Source organism: Fukomys damarensis, unplaced genomic scaffold, assembly GCF_012274545.1.
Source record: "Fukomys damarensis isolate Sample0158 unplaced genomic scaffold, DMR_v1.0_HiC HiC_scaffold_11, whole genome shotgun sequence".
NCBI classification, from domain to species: Eukaryota; Metazoa; Chordata; class Mammalia; order Rodentia; family Bathyergidae; genus Fukomys; species Fukomys damarensis.
This window is the reverse complement of record NW_022900923.1, coordinates 19176252-19182066: the sequence shown is the minus strand read 5'-3', so window position 1 is coordinate 19182066 and position 5815 is coordinate 19176252. Positions and strand designations below refer to the sequence as shown.

At 36.6% G+C, this 5815-nt stretch overlaps 1 pseudogene; it reads right to left on the bottom strand.

Moving 5' to 3' along the window:
* Positions 1-828: 828 nt before the first annotated feature.
* Positions 829-956, bottom strand: LOC117285638 (annotated as a pseudogene).
* Positions 957-5815: the final 4859 nt, after the last annotated feature.

Below are 5815 nucleotides of genomic sequence, written 5' to 3'. Positions count from 1 at the left end.
GTAAGACATACACTAAAGAAATGTGATATATTACACCAAAAAGAGGTCATCCTCTCTCAGTGGAGAGGGACCTTGACCCCCAGTGGTGAAATACCTTGGGGTTCTTGAAAACAAACAAACAAAAGTAACCAACAGTGTCTTTGCATCTTTCTAATTGTTTGATCTTGGAGAATTTGTTGAACATCTCTCAATTTCAGTTTCTTTATGTGTTATATACATATAATAACAGTATCTACCATTTAGATTTTAGTGAGAGTTAAAGGGAATCTTTCATGAACAATGCTTAGCCCCATGCCTAGCATATAAGTACTCCATGAATATTATCTATTAATTTGTCATCTAATTTTCAATAAATATTCTAATTATATAGTCTTTTGGGTATCTCATATTACCTTTCTTTCTCATCTAGCAGCTAGTAATATCTATAATAATATTTCATGTGACTGAAAGATTTTCTTTATAATGTTTACTAACAGAGATTTTTTTCCATTATCCTTTTGATATTATCCTTTACTTAAAGAGAAGTAGAAAAATGGACTCAATGCTAAATTAAAGGACTGACAATATCAACAATAATGGGAAAATTACTACAATTCTGGCTACAACTCAGATTATTCCATTTGAAATGTCCAAATATGATATGTATTTTTACAATAAATCATTGGAGACTCATATCTGACTAATGGTCCACCATAACCCTCAGGTCTTAGTATGTCTAACATACTGTTCTTGCTGGTGACCATGTGGTTGATCATGGATAAGTGTGTACATAACACTCCGTAGAGCTCCCTTTTTAGACACCTGCCTCTGATACCTATGAATTAAAAGATTGAAAAGACAAATCATTCAAATACAAATGTTCATCAGTTTGAAACAATAATATCTTTGAATTCTCAGAAATAATGCAAGAAATGCTATTGCTACACTTGATCTTAGCCAAAAGGCAGAGAAGTGATCAAAAATGCTATTGAATTATTTACACATAATTATGTGTTGTCAAAAATATTGCTCAAATGTAGGGGAAGTGGGATGGATAGGGGAAAGGAAATAAGGGGCAAGAAAAAATATAAGAAAATGAAAAAATGTAAATAAAGTCTTTGTAAATAGGAGAGGGTGGAGGGGGTGAAGGGAGGGCCAGAGGTATGGGGAAGAAATGAGAACCAAGATCTATCATGTAAAGGTACAAGATCCCAATGTAATTGTACTGTATACCTAAAATGTACCAATAAACTCTGATGGGAGTGATAGTGCATGTCTGTAATTCCAGCACTCAGGAGGCTGAGACAGGAGGATCGCTATGAGTTTGAGACCAGCCCGGGCTACATAGTGAGTTCCAGGTCAGTATCAAATACATAGTAAGACTCTCTCTCTCTCTCTCTCTCTCTCTCTCTCTCTCTCTCTCTCTCTCTCAAGAAAAAAAAACAACTCCATAAGATAAAAAAAAAATATTGCTCAACTATCCATATATCTTACTTGAGCTAAGTGAAAGATGCATAAATCTTCTGAGTATTTTTGAGGTTTTGTGTTCTTTAGGTATTTTGTGACAGTTTGAGGAACTCCTTGGGACAATTTTAATAAAGTTGTCTTTGTAAATAAGGCCGTATGACACAATGAAAAGGATCCAGGCTGGGAATTCGGTGAGCTGGCTTCCAGCCCTTTTGACCACTGATTATCTGGACAGCCTTGGTAAGCTTTGATATCTTTTCTCAACCTGTTTTCTCACTCTCTACCCAACCTTTGCAGTTCTGATATTCTAAGCAAGGATGATGCTACCAATTTCAGCCCTGTCCAGCATTGGTATTGCTAACCTCCACCATATTCAGGGCTGGTACTGCTCACTTCAGTTTTGTCCTGTCCTGGTGCTGTTAACCTCATCTGTGACCTTGGCCTATGCTGCTGACCTCAGCCATGTATTGGAACTGTAAGATCCTTACATGACAGTAAGGTACTTGGAGTGCTCTCCAAACATGCATGCAAGTGTGTCCCTTTGGTAGAAATCTGAACTGTGTGCAGGTGTTATCGCATTGACCTGTAAGTTGGCCCATTGTATGTCAGAAAAGCAGTTTTGCGGTCTTTGAAACAGTAACAGCAGCAACACTTATTCAGAAATCCCTGAAGAAAGTACCTCGATATTTCTGATGGTCAAACAACACAAGGTCCTATGCATCATTTAGAAAACCTCCCTCTGCTCTCGTCCTTCAGTTTTAAACATTGCCACAGCAGGATGGGGATAGAACCCAGACTGCTTATCTTAGAGACAGTAAAACTTTCACCACAGCATGCTACACTGTCCAAATGTACCACATTGTCAATATTGAGTTAGACAACAATACAAATATAAAATAACAGTAATTATTTTCACAAGGCTTTACAGCCTTCAAGCAACTTGTATGATTTTTATTTCATTAGAACCTCAACACATACAAAATGGAAAGGATTAGGGTAACTTGCCCAATGTCAGTTGACTGGGTTCCAAAGGGGCCAGCCCTGAAGGCAAACTACTCTGATTCTTAGTCTTATATATTTCCTGGACTCAGCCCTGCCTTCCAACAAACAAGTTGATGACCAAAAAAGAAAGTAGACTTTCCACTGGCTTTGACTGCTCAAAGATCAATGTGATAAGGGTTGGCCCAATTGGCATTATACTCTCAACAAGTCTTATGTTCTAGTCTACTAATATCAACACAATAATTAAGTTCACTTTTAGGAAACTCTTGAACAGGAAACCAACCAGATTGTTCCAGCTAATTCTGCTTCTTTTTCCCCCTTTCTTGGTCCTCAAAAACAGCTATTTTAGTCTGTTTTCTGTAGCTACAAAAGAATAACTTGGATTGAGTAATTGGTAAAGGAAAGAAGTTTACTTTGCCTCACAGTTCTGGAGGCTGAAAGGCCAGAACAGGTGGCTGCATCTAGAAATGTGTCATAATGTGACAGTAAAGCAGAAAGCCAAGCAGGCTCATGTAGAAGAGGCCAAATACAAGGGCTCAAGTTGTCCTAACAACCAATTCCACAGTAACTATCCAGTCCCTAAGAGTGAGATTAATCCCTCTTAATGACTCAAACTTCTTTAGGGGGTTTTAATTTTCATCTTTTTGAAACAGGGCCCCATTATATAGTCTAGGCTGCCCTTGAATTCACTGTGTAACCCAGGCTGGCCTCCAACATACAATGGCCATCTTGCTTCAGCCTCCCAACTGGTAAAATTACAGGCATGTGCCACCGTTCCAGACCAATTATTAACAATCCTGTAACCTCTCAATACTTTTGCATTAGGGACTAATTTTCCAAAATAGGAATTCCTGTCACAGCAACTTCAAATGTAATGCTAGTACACAATGATATGAGTGGTTCATATCAGATAAGGATCACTAAATGATTCATTTTTATAGTGCTTTCTTGTATAACATTGATAATTTCTTATATTTACAATATAGAACTATAGCATAGTGGTCAAGTGGGGGTTCTAGTTGTCATATCAGGGTTTAAATCATAGCTCTTGTACTACCTGTGTAATTGTAAGCCACATTCATGAATGACATAATGAACATGAAATTATAGCACATACCTCATAAGGTTGTTAAAAGAATCAAATGTGGCAATGCCTTGAAAGGGCTTAAAATTGTACTGAGCACACAGTAAGCAGACAATAAATTCTAGGTGTCGGTGTTGTTATTTCTATAATGTGTGTCACATAATACTATTTCATTAAAAAATAAACTGATATCAGAGAGATGATTTTCCTAAAGCTCCAAAGTCTTAAGCAGCTTTATAGTATCTTGTCTATTGAAATCACTTTAAAGATTAATGGATGTTGGGCTCATACTAAAAAGAAGAGGGGAGAGGAAAGGGTAGGCACAGTCCAGCTAGGTGGAAAGTCCATGGGACAGCAACTAGGTTGAATAGTGCCAACTTCACACTTTTTATTATATTTCATAAGTGAGTGTTCCATGACAACCTGTTTGGTTTGGATCTCCCTCAAAGTGTAACAACCACAGAAGAATCAATAAAATAGAAAAATGCCATTTATGTTTTTTAATAAGACAGCCTCTAACCAGAAGTCCTGTTGGCAGAAGTCCCTAGGTACTATGAGTTGGCATAAAAATCTATTAAAATTGAGGTTATATCAGTCATATGGTCATAAAATTAAAAATATTTAAGAATACTCTTAGGTGATAGTAGGGAAAAGTTCAACTGAAGTGCCTATAGTGAAAGGCAAGTTGTCACTATTCTAATTTCCAATGCATCCTGCATTGATTGATACCCTACTAAATGCTAGACTTCCACCAGTCACTGGCTTGGATTTTTGCCATGTGGCAAATTTCTACAAAAGTGTCTACACCTAACTCTTGTTCTCAGTTTCTTTACTTATCTCTTTACAGAGCCATAGCACACAGTTTGTAAACTGGCATGTACTACTCACATGTTAAGTAGTATCTATCAGCAAAAATGCAAGTACATTTATTGTTGACTTCATGAGAAATTGAGAGATGGAACCAAGATTAATTTGTGGGATCAATGTCATCAACAAAGACAAAATTTTTTATTGTTTAAATTGTTTAATTTTTTTATTGTCCATTCACAGGATATTTGTTTCTTTCTTCAAGATTAGGGTCTCCTGGTCATAAGCTGCAGACCCTAGATATCACCATTTCATTCAAAGTTACCTAAACCAATAGAGAAGGATGAGGGTAAAGGGCTTCTCATGTGGTTCTATATTCACTCAGAGAGGACTGTGCTGTGTTGGAGATCCCTAAAAATCCTACAACTCATCACAAACCAGGTCACATGGGGTGCCTCAATACCAAACATGCAAAGGAAAATGAGATTGTTGTGGTTAAATAAACAAAACATTGTCACTTGGCAATAATGTCACTTGACTGTTAAGGACAATAATGAAGAAAAAATAATGGCTGTTGAGCAAAAAAGAAAGTGTCTGCTACAAAGGTCTTAGTTCTGCCCATAACACACAAGATAAAAGTCTGTTCTCAGAGAAAGTATGCCTTTCTGCAAAGATAATAGAGGATAAACTCAAGTTTGACTATGATATAGATTCTTATCCATTACACATTTCTGGAATTTAGACACTGCCAGAAGTCAGACTTCCCATTGATTATAACCTGAGCAAACTTTCAAATTTTGTATTCTTTTTCTCACCTGTAAAAATGGAGTTAAAATAGAGGCTGTAAAAGGACATTCCTCAGAGGTGTGTTGTGAGAATTTAGTTAGAAAGTTAATAGACTTTATGAAAACAAATTTTGATTTTATATATAACATATAGCACAGAATCATTATTAGAAAAATCATGAAATTCTGAAAAATTTGGAGATGCATAGACCAGTTTCTAAGATTAGTTTCATGTAAATGCACTATAACTGAAATACTGAGCTCAAAGAAATATTAAGGGCTATACATGTGATTTTTATGAAAAGAATTAAGATATTCACTCTAAAGCAATAAATATTCAGTGGACTCAAATATATCCTTGAGTCTATAGAATTCCTATCTATGGTGTGAAATTATAGACCCATGCTTCCACAAATTATCAAAGAAATTAATAGTGCTGTCAGTATATTTTTTTCAGTGTAGTTCTCAATGAAATCAAAATTAACTTTTCATAAGGAAACTTGATGGGAATGTAGGCCTTAAAAATCTGAATGTAGCTCTGGTAGGCCAGCCCCTTTGGCCAAGCACACCAGAGAAGCCCAGCCACGCGGGTGCCAAAACAGAGGTGTTTGTGCCCCCACACCACATGAACAAGAGAAAGAGGACCTCTCTGAGGTTCTTAGCCTCCTAGATGAAAAATGAAGCCCACTAG